This window comes from Setaria italica, chromosome IX, assembly GCF_000263155.2.
Source record: "Setaria italica strain Yugu1 chromosome IX, Setaria_italica_v2.0, whole genome shotgun sequence".
Taxonomy (NCBI): domain Eukaryota; kingdom Viridiplantae; phylum Streptophyta; class Magnoliopsida; order Poales; family Poaceae; genus Setaria; species Setaria italica.
In genome coordinates, this window is record NC_028458.1 from 36,638,897 (window position 1) to 36,659,403 (window position 20,507).

A 20,507-nucleotide genomic window follows, 5' to 3' on the forward strand; every position below is an offset into this window, starting at 1 on the left:
CTTCTTCATGTTTAGAGTGAAGTAGTGAACTATGCCATGGTTTGATCATTTTGCATGAAATTCGTTAGGTTACATAAATGGATGTTATAAGGTTGTGTGTAAAATATCATCAACAGCTTGGAGTATGATGTTCATGTAGTGCATAAAATGCTCGGGATCCCACGATTTTTTTGTTGGAAAGTGGAAACTGAAACTTTAGATTTCATTGGCAATGTTTTAGCCACTATATGCACAACAAAAAATGTATAAGTATCTTGAGACTATTGGTAATTCACTACGGAAAGGTCACAGTTTTCAAGAAAAGAGTACCATTATTGAAAAATCGTTGCACAATTTTTTGCGAAAAAAAATAAACTGTTATAAAATCCCGCTTTTCTGTTGACTCTCCCCGGCTATAAAAGTACTATTATCTTTTCCATTTTCTCTTATAAACACATGTGAAATAGTATTATTTTTACCCTTTTGTGGCCATTGAACAAAAATGTGTGGAGCCTCCTTGCATTGTGGGTGACTTGAGCACTTCTGGTTGGAGTGGCTCAAGCAGTGCTTGTATGGAGCAGTTGATGCCTTGGAACTAGGGGTGGATCCAGGTCTCGAACATAGGGGACTCATCTTCCTCTTCTTTTTCATCCCTCCTCTCTCTCTTCTCTTCTTCTTCCTCCTCCTCATCTATGTACGAAATATTTTAGGATAGATTTTAGGGTGCTCCATGGGCTGCATGGTAGTAGTGGGGCTCCAGCTCCCACGCTAGATCCACCCTTGCTTGAAGCTCCTCATCGTACACACATACATGTAGAAGGACATCCCCAAAGGTATCGCCATTTGCACTAAACATTTGGCCTTATGCGTTCTCTTTTGCGTGTTGATGGTTGTCCAATTAGTGAAAGCAACGGTGAGATACAAATATAGCCGACGAAAAGAAGCTCGTGCTATACTACACCATCTTTCTTATCACACTGCTCGATGTCGATTCAGTGGCAACAATAAGATAGCGGATATTGTCCAACATGAAGAGTAGGTCCCCATGGAACATCGGGTCTATGTCATATTTCGAAGGTACTGTGAGAAAGGCATTTGATGTGTAGACCATTATATTTTGTTAAGATGGGTGTACCAAAGGAAAAATATAGGTACACTTTATGTACTCAGTCTCGTGAATGAATACATTTTAAAAATCAAATACATGCATTAGCATAATAATAGAGAAGATGGTTGCTCACTAGGTCAACTAATCAAAACATCTCAAGCATGAAAAAATGTACCAAATGAGCGCATATTAGCTTTAAGACTTTTGCAACTAGCCACGAATATCACAAGTTATACTATAACAAGCAAGATAAAATTTCTTCTCTTTGTTATAAAATTGTTTTAAAATTTATGAATAAATTTCTTTCGGCTAATTTTGGTTTAGAAAGGATTGGAAGTGATTAAGAGGAATTAATTCCTTAACAGAGTTAGTAGGGGAATATCCTCCAATCTCTTTTGGAGGTGATAACTGAAAAAGGTTTAGGACAAGTACATTGTTACATGTAAAGTAACCCTATTAGTCATCTCATACAATAGGTGGGAGAAAGAGATTGTTGTTTCGTGAAACAACCATCTCAAAAACTATTTTTATACTCCCTCTTCCCTTTTATACATAATGTTGGATAGTTCAACTTTATACCATCCAACATCATGTATATAAAAGGAAGAGGGAGTACTGTATAAGTCAATCCATTCAGCATCATACGAGTTGTTAGTATGCAACTTATAAAATTATTTTTTTCTATTTATAAAATAAATAATTATAGAGTTATTATGAGATAATTTCAAAGATAATCCTTTTTTGTTAAGTGGTCCCAATAGTAAGCTGAGACTGCTTGGATGACACCTTCTGCAGTGTTTTAGGGGAAATCTAAAAATCGTGTCTAGTTCCTTCTCTCTCCCTCTCCACCGGCACCAGAATTTGTTTCTCCTTATCGTTGGTGACACGAGGCAACTAACCAGGCTCGTTCGACACAAGGCTTCTCTGTTCATTCCCCTCCTCGTCCTCGCCCTTTACTGCTGATCTTCTGTGGAGTGGAGATCTACCCGGACTCCATCGATTGTTTGGGCGGTGGGGTTCAAGGAGTGGATATCTACCCGGACTCGATCGATTGTTTGGGCAGTGGGGTTCAACTACTTGAACTCCCATGTCTGACCAGTGGCGGACGTAGGATTATACAAATAGATGTACATACATTCCTAATTTTATTCCTAAATATATATTATTTTATTACATTATTTTTAAGTAAGTGTATACTTTATTTTCAAATGAAAAATAAAGTTTTCTTAACTATTTGTTGAAACTAACAATCCTAAATATATAGAAGAACATAATCTTCATATGTTTTGCAAGTTGTGTTTGTTTAAATACATTTTTAACTTTTTAACTAAAATATACGCTCCACATGTCACCACATATTTTGGGAGATATCATGGCAACTCCCTGATAAGGAAGTCGCTGGTTGATTGTCTTCATCGAAAATTTAATAGATCAAAGTGTAGTTGCGCTAGCCAAATCACAAAAATAACTAGTGATTTTATAATATCATATTTAAAAAATATTCACTTTCTTTTTCATGTAGCGATGGCGATATTTTTGTTAAAAAAATCTTTTATCTAGAACCATCATTGAAAGAAAAAATTCTTTATATTGTTTTTATATTATCTTGAAAGAAGTATATATCTATTTGATTTCAATGATATTTGAAAAGTATTCTTTACAAGGTAAAAAATTTTAAAGGTGAAAACCGGCATATTATGTTAAGGTAATACTTTAGAAAAAAAATAAAAGAATAAATATTTCTATCAGATTTGGACCGCTCGTGCTCGCTGCACATCCCGCCCTTGTTGTCGTCCATTGGTGCCGCCTCTGCCACGCGCTGCGGAGCCCCGTGCACAACATCCCGTTGTGGCTTCCCGTGCTCATTGTGAGCGCTCATCCCCACCGCATCCACCACTATAGCCTATCGATGTCGTCTATCTCCACCGCGCGCTGCTAGTGCTTGCCACGGCGGCCCTCTAGCTACTCACTTTGGGGAAGAAGAAGAAATAAAAAAAACTAGCATTTCAAAAATGTTGATCTTTTCTTTGGAAATTGTTGAATCTGTTCTACTCATATGTAGCCTATGGAAAATGTTGACTGTACTACTTTCTACAAAATTTTGATATATGTGTTGAAAAATATTGATTATATTATTTTCAAATGTTACTTTGATTTTTTAAAGTTGTTAAATTTTTTACGTTGAAATATTAATTTATTTTAGATTTATTGGCTAATGGACTTTAAAATTATGGAATCTTTTCCCTCTCTTTCCCATGAAATCGGTCGAACCGGTTCGGCCCGTGTGACATCTACTGTAGTTTTCTTTCTCCCCACGACCCATCTTGAAAGGATCTAGGATATCTACTAGAGGGAGGGGGCGAATAGTTGAACCTAAAAAGTTTTCACAACTTCGAACAAGTTTATCAACAACTTCCAGAGTTTCCAGAATTTGTTCCGAAAATTTTGCAACTTGCAAAATTTATGGAGAAATCTACGGATTCTCCGAAGAAACAAGATTTTTAACTACGACCTTATGAAATCCTTGCTCAAATGTAAATCACCGAATATAGGTTATGCAACAGGATATTCTTAGCCTTTGGCACAAGATAGAACAACTGAAAACTTGCTAGAAAAGTAGATCAAGCACAAATCCTAAAAATATGTTCTATGCTTGAATATGAACAAAATTAAGAACAACAAGCACAAGAGACACAATGATTTATTTATCGGAGTTCAGCTTCACACCTTGAAGCCCACGTCTCCGTTGAGGACCCACGAAGGGTGGGCTTTGCACACCTAAGCCACTTTTCTCACTCTAGCGACCACAAAGATCAAGATAGAGTCACTTACTCAATCATCGGGGTAATACAAACTTCCCGTAGGCAGTCACAACCTTGGATGCTCTACGGGCAACGCCTAACCGGCTAGGAGCTTGAAGCTCCAAGATTAACAAACACGAAATCACCGACTTGACGAAGAACAAAGTGCTCAAGAGATGGGAAATCAGCTCACTAGCACTCTCTCTTACCCTTCGCTTGAATCCCTCCTTAAATCCCTACCAAATCTCACCAAAAATGCCAAAGGGGAGTAAAGAGGGGGACTTAAATGCTATTCAGAAGCTCAGCATGAAGTTAGGTCAAGAGAGTGACTGTGGGAGGGGGTGAGGGGGTATAACCCTTCAACCCGAAACTAGCCGTTGGGGGTTAAGTTCTGGAGTTTTCCGGAACTTTCTTCGGAAACTCTAGAACCTTTGGTATTTTTTGGAACATTCTTTGGAAACACGACAACTTTCGGAATCTTCTGAAACAACTTTCAAAAACTCCAGAACTTGCAGAAAAATCCAGAACTATTTTCGGAATACTCCGGAGCTCTCAAGTTAGCACCATTCTAAGTATCCCTATGTGATGTGCAGGTGCAAAGGTGTCTCTCATAGGTTGGTTAGATCATCTTGAGCACACCATTCTAAGTATCCCTATGTGATGTGCAGGTGCAAAGGTGTCTCTCATAGGTTGGTTAGATCATCTTAAGCACCTTTTTTAACGTAAAGACCAATGTTTACGCGTCCCTCTTAATAGTGCGGCATTCCTATTATACAAATCAAACCAAAAATAAATTTAACCTTTATCTATTTATTTCCTTTTTGTGGGGTCAATCATAAATGCTCCATGTCCATCATTCCTTTAAACCTGCTTATGCACTTGAAAGTTCATTAAACACATAAGGTTGCATCATTAATCCATCAAAACCCACTTAAGGGGCTAAGATGCTTTTCACATCTCCTCCATTCGCTCCCCTTCACACTCCCCTGGGGTGTGCCTATGCATCATCGAAGGTAACAGATTCAACAATTGTCGCCTGAAGACAAAGTAGTCTGTGCTACAGCAGCTTAGCCCATCGGGCACCAACAACACATTCAATGTGTTATTAGGGGGTGTTTGGATATCATGTGCTAAACTTTAGCACGTGTCACATCAGATGTTCGGATGCTAATTAGGAGGACTAAACATGAGTTAATTATAAAACTAATTGCAGAACCCTTAGGCTAATTTGCAAGACGAATCTATTAAGGCTAAATAATCCAACATTAGCAAATAATAATTGTAGCACCACATTGTCAAATCATGGACTAATTAAGCTTAATAGATTCGTCTCGCGAATTAGACTCCATCTATGCAATTAGTTTTGTAATTAGCCTATGTTTAATACTCCTAATTAGTATCGAATATCCGATGTGACACGTGCTAAACTTTACCATGTGGGAGCCAAACAGGCCCTTATACAATGAGATGCAGGAAGCACATTCAATGTGTGCATGCATGCAATAGAAGACAAAAAAATGATGACATCATTCACATGCATACATATCCAAACCTAAAAAAAGCTATAAATCTCAAACTAATGATCAAAATAAAATTCTGATTGCATCACTATATTTCTTATGATAAGATCTTCAAAGAAGACCACATATGACTATGTTTAGGTGAATTTTTTTAAAAAATATATTTTTAAACGAAATATTAATTTTGATTACAGCGAACAGGTACTTGAGTAACTAGAACAAATGATTGTTTCATGCGAAAAAAAGTAACATGGTGAACAAATAATATAAATAATGAATAAAATATTGAACATCAAAACAAGTGATTGTGTGACGCGAACGATAGATTGAAAATTTGGTCATGTAGGACAAAACAGTAGAATGAACATTAAGAACAAATTATAATTATACTTATCGAACAGATTATATGAATTCATGGAACAAAAAATTATAAGCCCAAAACAAACTATATAAACCCACGGAACAAAATAGTTGTACACATCGAACAAATTATGGAATAAAATATCTATATATCTCGAACAAATTGTAGAAATTCATAGAACAAATATTTATACACCGAGAACAAAATATATGAACTCATCGAACAAAAAGTTGCACACTTGGAACAAATACATTATGGATATGGAACATATATAGAACAACTAACTATACTAAGTAGTAGCCAAAACTCTCCAGTGGAGTAATTTAAAATATAAAATTAGAAGGCACCTTTTCGCTAATTATGTACTAAGGAAAATATATGCAAGATCATAAATAATAAAAAGTAAAGGAGTAAAAATAAGAAAAACAACAGAGAAAGGAAAATTAAAAAAAGAAAAGAATGAAAGATAAATTAGGTATTCGGAAGGAATATTAAATAAATATTAGAATCTATGAAAAATTTAAATAGACAAAAAATATATATCAAGTAAAGGAGGGATGAAAACGTACTAATGATAATAATGGAATAAGTGAAGAAAGAATGGATAAAAAAGAATAGAATAAGAAATACGAGGATGAAAAATGAAAACATGAGATGGGGAGTAAGGGAGAGACAAATAAAATGATAGGTTAAGGAAAGAAGACAAAAACATAAAAAGAAATAATAAATATGACCTAAAGAAGATAGAAGAGGAAAAGAACACTTTAATATTGTGAAAGAAAATGATATAAACAAATATAAAGTAAGCATGGAAAAATAAAAAGGAAATAAGAACACAGAAAGAAATAAAGAAGAAGAGTTAACAGCACGATGCTTTAAGCATTTAATCTCACCTAATAATTTTCTATTGCTCCCGACTTAAAGAAGAGTCGCTTTCAATGTACAGGAAAGATGCTTAACCAGTGTAAGTAAAGTCAGTCTGCAAGAAAAAATATTATAAGACACGGTACTTGTTATTCGTAGAGAGGCTATATCGTACAAACATCTATGGGCCCACCAGAAGGTTTGGACAATCCTAAATATGGGGCTGGACACCGAGACACATCTGAGATGGAGACCATGGCGCATGACGGCGTAGTCTACATGGAAAGACAGGAACTAGTCGAGGATTAGGAAAGTACTCGTTGTAAAAAGAGTATAACTCATTTAGTCGTATCCGACTAGTATTCTTGTAACCAACCGACCTGTAACCCTGCCCCCAGTAATATAAGGCGAGGAAGGGACCCCCTCCAAAGCGATTCAATCCAACCAACACACAGGACGTAGGGTATTACGCAATCTAGCAGCCCGAACCTGTCTAAATCGTGTATCTGTGTTTACCTTCTAGTTCTTGATCTCGACGAGCCCCACTAACCAAAATACTACCTCGAGCAACCCCCTCAGTAGGTTGCCGAGTCTAAACACCAAAAGCTGGCGTGCCAGGTAGGGGCACTCGCCGAGAATCCACTGGCGAACTCGATGGCGCAAGTCATCATCAAGCCAATTGTTGCGTTCGAAGCAGTCGCGATGTTTGTCGTCGGCTCTTGGGTTTACATCGCAGATGGTGCTGGAAATTTCCACCGCCACATTGCGTCGACCATGGAGAAGAAGCAGCAAACCATGAAGCTCCAGCGCCAAGCTCTGGAGTATCTCATCGAGAATTTTGGTGAATTTTTAATTTCTGACCTAGTTAGAGGCTGGGGGGATGAGTCCGAGTTCAACTCGACTTCTCCTGCCAGTCAGATTGACTTTCATGAGCCATCACTTAAGCCATCCTGCGAGTTGGACTACCACCCGAGTCGATTCCCGTTCAGACTCCGCAACGCGGCCACTATTTATCAGGCTGCCCTATCCAGATCACAATTCGATACGGATACGATCGAGGACCTTGACTACTAATCGGATTCGGATGAGGAGACTTCTTTATCAGGTCCGCAGCAGGCCTAGTAATTACATCAACTTCCCAAGGCAGATTCATCTACTAGCCCAACATGACCCCACCCGCTCTTGCCAAAGATGACGATTCACACCTCATCTCCTACCTCGACACTCTCCTGTACTATTGCCCATCTACGAGGAAGGCGGCACCACAGAGGTCATCACTTCAAGCTCGGGAAGCCACTCTTTAGAGCAAGAACTTTTCGCCATCATTACTGGACAAGAGGATGAATAAGAAGAGCAATGGAACAGAAACCCGCAACATGAGTGTCACCCGGATGACATCTCACAGGATGAACTCACCGCCAACAATGTTGGAGAAGAGACCGAAGCTCAAAGAACTTGACGACGAGCAGGAAACGCCACAAGAGCCGAGCGCCGCCGCTGCCTTGCAGCAGACCTACCAATCCAGAACCTGGATAACGCCTTTGAAGCAGTTCAAACGCGTCACCATCGTACTCCCTGGCTACCGTCGTGATGCCTCAGAACAAGTACACAAGACAGTTGGCTGAACTGGCAGAACTCGCGTATGAACAACTCGATCAACAAAATCCAATACAGTCAGTCCAACGCTCCCTATCCCAGCGAAGTCAACATGGCAGCAGCCATAGAGGCCCTCTGTCCAGACCAAGTCAACTTGGAGGCGCCAGACCAAGCCAAGCCAGAGCTGAAGCTAGTCGGGTAGGACCCTCGGGAGGTCGTGGCCACTGTGGGGCTAACCTAGAGCCTAAACACCCAGTAGAAGACCTTCGCAACAAGATCAACGCTAGCCGCGATGCCCGTACGATCATTGACAGACGCCATCGCGAGCGCGAGCAACAAGTCAAACACCCATGAGATGATACTGACGGGTCCCCCGCCTTCTCAAGACGTGTGAGGAGAACGACTCTACCCAAAAAGTTCAAACCCTCAGGTATCAGCAGGTACGATGGCAAGCAGGATCCAGTCCAATGGCTCTGGTGCTACTCGCTATTAGTACAAGCAGTTGGGAGAAACGACAACGCCGAAGTCATCTACTTCCCCATCTGCATGAGGGCGGTGCCACTCACATGGCTCGAATCTTTGGATAAGAACTCCATCGACTCGTGGAAGGACATCAAGGAAGTGTTCACCAACAACTACGCAGGGGCAATGCAGCGTCCTGGCAATAGGATCGACTTGTCTCAAGTTAAACAACAAGAATGCGAGACCCTACGGAGCTATTTACATTGCTTCTTCGACAAGAAGGCTACAATCGTGGATGTTACGGAGCGCGACGTTATTGACTGCTTCCAAAACGGCCTCCATGACCGCCAGATGTTCCAGGACTTTGGCAGAAGATGCCCCGCTGATGTCAAATCTCTCAAGATTATGGTACAGACGTGGGAAAATGAAGAAGACAGGGAGATCGAAAGGTTCGAGTCCAATCGCAACAAGGGCTAGAACAACAACAATCAGAACAATAGCCAACGCAACAACAAGAACCGCAACGATCGCCCCAACAATAACAACTGAAATAACTACTTGGGAGGTCACAACCGCAAGTGCAAGCTAGACAATACTGTCACGGCAATTTCACAGTCGTCCAAGAAAGGTGGCGACAGGAATCAAGACAGGCCCTTGTTCAACGAGCTCCTGAAGAAATAGTGCTCATGGCACCCATACCACAAGCACTTTGTGATAGATTATTTCAGTCTACGAAGAGTTATGAAGGACCTTCCAGAGCCATCTGGCACCAAAGACAAGGGCAAGGCCAAGGAAGATGAAGATGATGGTGACAATGGCAAGTTCCAGAACCTATCCAACACTGTCACCGTCATCGTCAGTGGATCCTCAGGTACTGCTACTAAGCGGTCCCAGAAGCTCACTCTTTGAGAGATAATATCCATTGAACTTGCTATGCCAATGTTCCTCAAATGGTCCGAGGTACCAATTACCTTCTCCAGAAAAGACCAATGGACTAGTTTCTCAGATCTAGGACGGTATCCCCTCGTTGGCTCTAGACTTACTAAAGTACTCATCAACGACGGTAGCGGTCTCAACGTCCTGTTCGCCAAGACACTGAAGAAGATGGGTCTTGACGTCACCAATATGCTCACCCCAATGAACTCTCCATTCTATGGGATCGTCCCGAGCAACGCGGTTGTACCTCTCGGACAGGGGGTTTTGCCAGTTACCTTTGGGACCAAAGAACACTAACAGACAGAATACATCCGGTTCGAGATAGCGGACTTTGAAACATCATACCACGCCATCCTCGAAAGACCAGCATTGGCCAAATTCATGGTCATCCCGCACTATGTGTACTTAGTACTCAAGATGCTAGGACCCAAGGGAGTACTCTCTCTGCACGGAGACTTGAAGAGGTAGTATGACTGCGACACAGAAGCTGTGGAACTAGTAGCAACTACCCAAGTACCAAACTCGATGATGCAAGGTTTCACCGTATTCAATAAGCTGTCTCCATCAGAGCTCGAGATTCCTAAAAAGAAGTCGGGGGCAACCAAGGTCAAGCTAGCAAGTGAAGTAGATATCAAAGCCATTAACCTTGAGACTGGTGATAGCTCCAAAACAGCCCTGATTGGCACAGGGCTGGATCCTAAATAGGAAAACACGCTCGTCACCTTCCTCCATGCCAACCAAGACATCTTCACGTGAAAACCAGCGAACATGATGGGGGTGCCCAGGGAGTTGATCGAGCGCTGACTCAACATGACTCCAAAAGCTACACGATAAAGGCAATGCCTAAAATGATTTGCTCAAGACAGAAGGGAAGCCATCAAGAAAGAGCTGGCCAAACTACTTGTAGCGGGCTTCATAAAAGAAGTCCATCATCCAAAGTGGCTCGCCAATCCCATACTGGTGCAAAAGAAAAATAATTATGAGTGGAGGATGTGTGTCGACTACACAGACCTCAACAATCACTGTCCAAAAGATCCCTTCGGGCTCCCTAGGATCGATCAAGCCATCAACTCCATAACTGGATGCGTCCTACTCTGTTTCCTCGATTGTTATTCGAGGTATCACCAGATAGCTCTCAAGGAGGAAGATCAGATCAAGACCGTGTTCATCACCCCATACGGAGCTTTCTGCTACACAATAATATCTTTCGGGTTGAAAAACGCAGACGCTACTTATCAACGGGCAATCCAGGAGTGCTTCAAGAAGTAGCTACACCACAATATGGAGGTGTACATGGACAACGTGGTCGTAAAGATCAGAAATCCCGACGACTTGATTGTGGATCTAGAAGAAACTTTTGCAAATTTGTGAGAGTTCCGGTGGAAGCTTAACCCGACAAAGTGCATCTTTGGCGTGATGTTTGGGAAACTACTCAGGTTCAGACAAGACCGAGGAAGAACAAGTCTTATGACGCAACAAGAATTATGTTCTAGTCGGAGACAAGCTTTACAAAAGAGGCGCATCGTCAGGAGTAGTCGTGAAGTGCGTATCACGGCAAGACGGCAAGGACATACTGGAGGAGATCGACACAGGAATTTATGGCAACCACGCGTCCTTACGCACAATCATGGGTAAAAGTTTCAGATTAGGGTTCTATTGGCCTACAGCTCTAACTGACGCCGAGGAACTAGTCCGCCGATGCTAAGGATGCCAATTCTTCGCCAAGCAGCAACATGTCCCTGCCTACAAGCTGATCACCATACCACCGTCTTGACCCTTCGCATGCTGGGGGTTAGACACGATTGGCCCACTACCCACCACGCCTGGAGGATTCAACCGAGTTCTGGTGGCCATTGACAAGTTTACCAAGTAGATTGAGGTGAAGCCAGTTACCTGCCCCAAAGCAAACAGAGTACTCAACTTCCTCGACGAGCTTGTTCATCGTTACGACTTCCCTAATCGCATAATCACAGACCTAGGTTCAAACTTCAACAACCATGGGTTTTGGGCATACTGCGAAAACAGTAGGATCGATGTCCGGTATGTCTATGTCGCTCATCTGCGGGCCAATGGCTAGGTTCAACGCGCCAATGGGATGATACTGGAAGCTCTTAAGAAAAGGCTGCATGATATCGGAAACACGAAAGGAGGCAAGTGGCTCAAAAAACTACCCAATATCCTCCGGGGGCTATCTACCCAGCCGTGCAAGTCTACAGGGCAATCATCCTACTTCCTGGTCTACGGATCCAAAGTTGTTCTACCTGCCAATGTCATGTGGAAATTTCCAATAGTCGAGCAATACAAGGAAGGCACAAAAGAGGAAATAAGGCATCTAGACATTGGCAGCCTCAAAGAGCTCGCTACGCAGCACTCGTCCAGTTCGCATGATACCTTGAAGGCCTTCACTGCTACCATGATCGAAACTGTCGGGTTACGAGGTAGGCTACACTAGCGCAATTCAAAAATTCTACCGCGTATAACCAGGAAGAACTGCCGTATAAGGATCACGGGATTACCACTCGACGCACTACTGGTGCGGAAGATGTAGATATGCGTCGATGCAGTGAAGACGATCACGTAGTCGTACGTAGTCGATCAACGTAGTCGATCACGTCCAGCAGCTCCTCAGCAGCTCGTCCACGTGCAGCAAGATCGCCTCCGGTGCCGCGGCTTGTCGTCGGCTCGTCGTGGCTCGTCGGCGGCTCGTCCAAGTGCTGCAGGCCAACACCTCCAAGGTATCCACACGTGCAGGGAGGAAGCGTCGCAAGCCGGACTGCTAGATCCACGAGTTGCAACAGGCGAGGGCATGGGAGGCACGGCAGGTGTGTTTCGCCAAAAAGGTGTAAACCCTAGGGCGCCCCCACCCCTCTATTTATAGAGGTTCCTAACGGGCCTCTGGGTCCGAGGCCCATTAGTACTTCTAAACCTAATCCAGCTCGGATCAGATCCGAATTGGGCTTCCAGCCCCTTAAGTGTGTGACCCTATGGGTTCGGATACGTATAGACATGGCCCGAGTACTCCTACTCGGCCCAATAGTCGGTAGCGGCCTCTAGCAAGACGTGCCAACTCCTATACGCACACGAAGATCATATCAGACGAACCATCACAACATAATATACATGCTATTCCCCTTGCCTCACGATATTTGGTATAGCTTCAAGCCGACCGCTCTTTCTCGATCCTATGATTCGGAATCCCTTTGTAGGTTAACTCTTAACCGTACGTAGCATGGCCATGCATTTTCGGATCCGATCACTCGAGGGGCCCAGAGATATCACTCTCAATCAGAGAGGGGCAAATCCCATCTTGATTGACCATGTCTCATAGCATGCTTCTTGACAAACCCGAAAGCTACCTTTATAACTACCCTGTTACGGCATAGCGTTTGATAGCCCCTAAGTAGGTCGATCCACATCTACAATACATGCGACAATCTCAGGTCTAAGGACAAAGCGTATATGTTGTTTAAAGAGAGAACTACTTCTCGTGTTGGGTCAGTCCTAGCACATGTCTCCACATGTGTCCACATTATTAGTTCAACATCTCCATGTCCATGACTTGTGAAACATAGTCATCAACTAATACATGTGCTAGTCTAATATTCATGTGTGTCCTCACATGAACTCCGACTAGGGACAACTTTAGAATAACCATACAAGTAAAGAGTTTCACATACAATTCACATAATTGCAAATCAATTCAAGTAGCCTTCAATGGATATTCAATGAACATAATATACAAATCATGGATACAAATGGAATATCATCATCTCTATGATTGCCTCTAGGGCATACCTCCAACAGAAACATCAAAGAACGATCGTTCAACATAAGCGACATGGGAGGGACATTTTATCATCTCCAAAGTCACTGGACCTTGATCACATCGATTACAACACCCCTCAGGTGAAGACGTCGACAACTCATGGAACATCGAGCAACTCTATCAATTTTATCCCTAATTTAGATTTGCATATTCATGTAAATCGACTATTGGCCCTAGCTATAGATTTACAATTCAATAAAGTAGTCATATTTTCATTGTAATTCAACTACGTGTTTCTGCCTAATCGCGACTTGTAATAACAAGTCTGCACAACTACAATGAGCTATTCGGCTCCCTGGGCAAAATCGCCCAAGTACGGCTTGTAATAGCAAGTCTGTAAAATTCTAATGAGTTATTCAACTCACTGAACAAAATCGTCCAATTGTAGCTTGCAAAGCAAGTTTGTAGTAAATTTCATGAGTTAGTTAACTCATCGGACAAATTTGTCCAGTCGCAGCTTGTAAAAACAAGTTTGCAAAATTTCAGGAATCTTCGAGCAAACGTCAAAGTGAGCCCATTGAGGACTTGGAGACAGGCTCTATACATAAGACCTTGAAGAGACCTCTATTGAAAGAAGTCTACAACCCAGGCAGCTTGAGTACTCGTGCATCACAATAAAGGAACACATAACAAGAGTACTCACAACTAGTGTCTGCTGAGGCTCATCAAAGAAGCCTTGTGCGCAGACACTTACATCTACTGTACGAGTAAATATCGGGGAAGATTGCAAGTTGAAAACAGCAGAGATTGCAACAAGACATAGAAATATTTACATTACAATTCTATCATATCATATTTTTAATACAGAACTAAATGTTTGCTTCAATATAGAACTACTTAAGGACCAGATGACTGGCTAATTATTCTACAATGGAGTCCATCTCCTGCATGTACTACTTAAAGAGTTCATCACAGCAGTCCTCCGTTATACCTTTCATATCAGGAGCCAGATCAGCTTCAGGATAGAAAGTCTTGACAATGCTCAGCAGTTGCTTGGAGATAGATTTAGTCATCTTCTGAATGTAGCTGGTGAATTTTCCTAGCACGTCCTTGAGTACTTCAGATACGGACGGGGCTCTACACCTTCAACTGGAGGCTCCACCATGTCCGCTATTGGCTGGGTCACTTCAGATATCTCCTTCAGAGCGAATTTGGCAGCTTCCATCTTAGCTTCACGCTCTTGGATGGTCTTCATGGCATTGACTAGATCATCCTAACCATCCTCGCGCATCTGCGTCTCCTTCTCCAGATCATGCTCCAACTTTTCAACATGAAACACTAGCTTGTCATGTTGATCTGTCACCCGATAGAAGGCATTTTTTTCAATTGGTGATTGACACTTGAAGCTCTGGTTCCAACTTCTTATATACTGCACAACATCAGAATGGGATTAATAAGAATCGGCATATAATCAATAGCCGATGAACATCAAAGGAGAAGGGACTACCTTTAATTTTGGGATCGAGAGACTTATTGCGAGCAATAAGACGCTCGTGCTCATCCTCAAGATCTTGAACCCGGTTCTAGAAGGCCGCTATCAAGCCGTCGTGCTTCATCATCAAGCGGGAGATGTACAGTTTGTTGATGTTTTAGACCGGCAACCCGCCTAGGGGGTACCCTAGGTGGTCTTTTATGCGGTAAGGGTTGTCGAGAATCAAGGAGTCGATGGTGACACAAGGGATACGATTTAGATAGGTTCGGGCCGCTAGATCGCGTAATACCCTACGTCCTGTGTGTTGATTGTATTGATCTTAGATGAATTGGAGTTGTTGTTTTTGAGAGGGTCCCTGCCCGCCCTTATATACTCGGGAATGCAGGGTTACAAGTTTGAATCCTAGTCGGGTACAGTTACAGAGTTCTACTCGGTGTAGACCGAGTAGTTTCCATAAGCAAACCTAACTAGTCCGAGTGGGATATGCCTCTTGCTGCGTAGCCCCCTTGTCCTGATCATGTCCGAGTACGCCCCTTAGTGGGCCATCCAAGGTCTACTTGTTGGCCTGGGGTGCATGCCCGACAAGCCCCCAACTACTTTGTAGTCGTGCGTCACAGTTTTGAGTACTGAGGCCACCATCTGAGTAGTTTTTCGTAGCGGGTGTAGTGTCCAAAGTGCTCGAGTACTGTCCCGTGGCTGGAAGGTACTCTTCTTTTTCCTTCGAGTTGTTTCTGTCCCAAGAATTTCTATATGGTAGTGCGATGACAATCGCACTCCATATGGAGTAGCCCCCAAGCCATAGTTTGAGTCGAAGAGTCAGGCTTAGGGTCAATTCTGCTTTTTGGCTGTTTCTCTCTGGTAATCTGAAAAAGAAAACTTTGTCCATCGGGTACGGTACCCCCAGCCCTCGAGCACTTTAGGCGATTTTTGTCGATGAAGTGGTCAAAACCCCGTTGATTTGAGTAGCCGTTGGGTGTTATGGCAATAAATCTATTTTATGCCTGACTGTTGTGTAATTGACGCTTGGAATCCGGAGGTGGAGGAGATATAACAGGAGGGCCCTCCTTTTGGTTAGGGTTACGTTTCATTGTAGCAGATCTGTTTTGCCCCATCTTCTCCTTTTTCCTGTTCTTCTTCACGCCGTCGCAAATTTCCAGTGCCGCCACCGCCATTGTTGTTGTTCTTTGAGAGAGATCAGAGGTTGACTCCTTTTTCCTTGTTGCGGCTGAGATCGTCTGATGCGCACCAAGAAAATGGGGAAGAAACCCGAGAAAACTCAGGGCCAAGCTCCGGCGGCGGGTAAGTTGAGATCCAAATCGAAGAAGGGAAAGGAGCTAGTGTTGCCAGCGTCGAAGGTTGGTCCGACGAACCAGACTGCGCCGCCACCGCCTGGAATCACGTGGCAGAATTCCGTGATGAAGGAGGCGGCCGTTCAGGCGCTTGTTGATGCCAAGCTACTCCAGGCAAAGGAGGTACTCGAGTGGAGGCCTACCTTTGGTAACGCGTGGCAGTTCGAGGAGCATCCGAACGAGACTGTCATGCTCGTACACTTTGTGGAGAGAGGACTAGCAGTGCCTACATCCGACTTCTTCAGAGGTATCCTCGAGTACTATAAGCTTCAGCTGGTTCACTTGAACCCCAATGGTGTGCTTCATATGTCTATCTTTGTACACCTGTGTGAGGTATACCTGGGTGTTGCTCCTAGTCTTAAGCTTTTCAGAAAGTTGTTTCGTTGCAAGCCTCAGCCTAGTGTAATTAGGACAGAGGTTTTTGGAGGCGCCAGGTTTCAACTTAGGAACTCGGGCGCTTATCTTGATTATAACTTAGTGGGCCATCCAATGTCTATTCCAGAGCTTCAGCACAGAGTATGTTATCATCATACCCCTCGAGCATCTCTAAGTTGCAACGGGAGCATTGATAAGGTTCTGGAACCCAAAAATTAGTACTTGTATTGTCACCCGGGTACAAGTTAGCACATATTTTGACTGCAGAGCAAGGCAATCTCAACTAACCTTTGCATAATTACCAAGATGATGATGCATCTCCATGATACTGGCTATCATATCCGGGTTAAGTAGCAGATCATCGATCAACTGGATGTCCTCCATTGTGATCCTGCTAGCTTTGCCAATATCAGCATCCGCGCTTGCATGAGAAACCATGGCAAGACCAGCAGACATCCCAGGTTCAGAAGATGAATTGACAGCCATGGTCCCGTGGGTTGTCGCCACCTCAACTTCTATCTTTAGCTCGGGGGCTACATCTGCAACCACGGTGCTAGAGGTAGTCATTATTTCACCCTCAATCGGCTACGCAGAGGATGCAGAAGTAGCCACCATGTCCTTGGCAGCCACTGTCTCCTCGGGTACTTGTAGCTCGGGGGCTGGCACCATGACATCAGTCAAAGACGATATTACTTTCTGCATCAACGCTGCTACAAAAGACACAACACCTGGACTACTTGTCATCGCGGATTGATTTTCTGGCTGTGGACTTGCTTGGGCCAGGGCAATGTCCTGAACTGAGAGGCTACCACCATCATTCATGGGCCTAAAGCCAGGTCCTCCAAGGTCGAGATGAGAGGATTTCCTGCACAAGACAAAACCTTAGCAACAAAAAGTTACAATAAGTACTCAAAAAGGATAGGAAAGATTACTTTGACGATCTGCTCAACTCCAGCGTGGGTTCACCAAACAATCATAGTGGCTTGACAGATGGAGACGGCGCTTTCAGCGGGGCCTGCACATCCACAAGAGGATCTTGGCCAGCCTTGAGCTTCGCCTCTGCTACTTGAGTTGTCTTTGCGACATTGAGGTTTATCACCTGTGGATCATCCTGAACTACATCTTGAGGCTCTGTTTCATCCTCAATCTCAATCAGCTCCTCGGTGATTGGCACCTTACTTTGAGCAACCATAGCAGCCTCCTTCTCCACTTCGGTCACCTCTTTGAGTACCTGCAAACCACCAGTGTCATCCTCAGTAGATACAGTGGTGATACTGGAAACACCTTTTGGGAGTACACGATACTTAGAATCTTGTCCCTCGTCATAAGTAATTACCGTGGGAGGCAAATCTTCCGTGGGTACAAACTTATTTATGACCCGTTTCGCAATAACGGATCGCTTCTTCTTAGATGATGGAGGAATCACAGCTTCAATCTCATCAGCAGTCGAACGTTTCCTTGCTCCGGACTGAACCTTGACTTCATCTACGGCGTCAGAACTAGTGCTGCTGGAGGACTCGACTACATCCTCCTCCTAGTCATCACCTATCATGCGTTCCCGCGTAAACACACGAGGAGTAGCTTCACAGGATTCTTCGGATCCGGGAGGAGGAGGAGGAGCAGAGAAATACAAATCAACATCTTCTTGCAAAGAAAGATAAATTAGCAAACCCAACAACTTCAAAGAAGTACTTGGGAGATACGACCATGGGTACTTACAGGCTTTGGCGGGTTTGCGGCACTGAATTCCCACACAATAGTTGGGATCTCACCCACATTTTTGAACATCCGTTTGAGCTTTGCCATAACTTCATCAGTGGTAATCTCTTCCGGAGAGAATCTGGAGGGATCATCCAGGGCAGTGTATTGATAGCCATAGTGGCACCTCTGCTGCAGGGGCTGGATGCGTCGCTTTATAAAGTTGAACGCCACTCCAATTTCAGTAAGGCCCTCTTATTTCAACTGCACTATTCTACTCATCAGCTTGGGTAGTTGGAGGCAATCTCCATGTTTTGGTTCATCAAGCCAGCGATTGTTCCATGAGGGGTGATGCCCTGTCAGTTTGGGTAGTTTCGGATCATGGTTGCTAATGTAGCACCACTTTTCCCTCCACTCGGCATTGGAATCTATCAACTCGTAATCCAGACACTGGCCGCTCGCTGTCTCTCACATCTGGATCCCAACGCCTCCAACCAAGAGAGTATGATCTTTTGAGGGTCGTGGCTTGACACGGAAAAACTTTCGAAATAATTGAAAGTGCGGCCTAATCCCCAGAAAGGCTTCGCAAAAATGAACCTAGATTGCAGTACGGAGGATCCCATTAGGGTTCAGATGCACCAACTCTAATTTATAATAATGCAGTAAACCCCGGAAGAAATCTGAAGAGGGCAATGCAAGACCTCGCTTGATGAAGTGGGCAAAAATTATCGTCTCATCGGGATAGGACTCCAAACGGCAGGCGTTGCCATATGCTGATTGCCAGTTGATGAAGTCCTGATCTTGGAGTAAATTGGCGGCTACGAGCACCTTGATATCCTCCTCCTTCAGAGCTGACCGCTTCCAGGCACAAACGAGATTTTGCGGCGCGGTCTGATCGATTTTCTCATACTTGGGCGCCAGCAACTGCGGCTTTTTCTTCTTGTCAGATGTTTTTTTCTTCTCACCTTCGCTTGATTTAGATGTAGCAGCTTTCCTACCCTTCCTTGATGTCACTAGCTTCTTCTGTCGCATACGCTCGGGGGCTGCTTGGTAGGGTGATGGCGGTGCTAATGTTCGGAGATTGAACAGTGGCAGCGGCGCTAGGGCTAAAGTGTGGAAGTTGGAAAGGCAAATGGCAAGGATAAGATAGAAGGGATAACTTCCTCCATTATCACGGTAACAACGACGCAAATGAAGGGATTTCGATTTAAAGTATCCCTAGAATTTCGAACACCTGATTGGCAGTTACCTTTTTTCAGGAGGAGATAAAATCTCTTCTCAGAGATGGTCACATTGACCAAAGATTGACCCTTATACCCACCAAACTAGTCGACTAAATGTTCGGGGGCTGTGTGCCACGTGTCCATTGAAAAAAAGGCTTTTCTCCAGATTTTAAGGGGAAAGTGATGCGAATTACAGATTGACCCTCAGGCTGATTCTTCGATTCAACCTAAAGCTCGAGGACTACTCCATATAGAGTACGACTTTCGTCGCACTTCCATATAAAATTCAACATTGAAGGATATGAGACTAAATTAAATGAGGCTTGAGTACATTCTAGCTGCATGTCAATTTTTGGGTAACCAAAAATAGTCGGTGAAATCTGCAAAAGTACTCGGAACTGCTGCATTTGACTAAAAAGTGCTCGGAAGCTTGTCGTACGTACATCTATGTACCCACGAGAAGGTTTGGACAGCCCTAAATATAGGGCTGGACACCGAGACGCATCTGACATGGAAACCATGGCGCAAGACGACGTAGTCTATATGGAAAGTAGGAACTAGTCGAGGATTAGAAAAGTATTCATTGTAATAAGAGTAGAACTACTCTAGTCGTATCCGACTAGTATTCTTGTAACCAACCGACCTGTAACCCTGCCCCCGGTAATATAAGGCAAGGGACTCCCTCCAAAGCGATTCAATCCAACCAACACACAGGGCATAGGGTATTACGCAATCTAGCGGCCCGAACCTATCTAAATTATGTGTCTATGTTTACTTTCGAGTTCCTGATCTTGACGAGTCCCACTAACCAAAACACTACCTTGGGTACCCCCCTCAGTAGGTTGCCGGGTCTAAATACCGAGAGGCTATTTCTAGTGCAGACCATCATTTCAGCAATAGTCCAATCTGTAGTAGTCCATCCTGCATCAAACTTCCTTGTCTACTTTTGGTGGACTGACAGTCAGAGAAAGCAGACA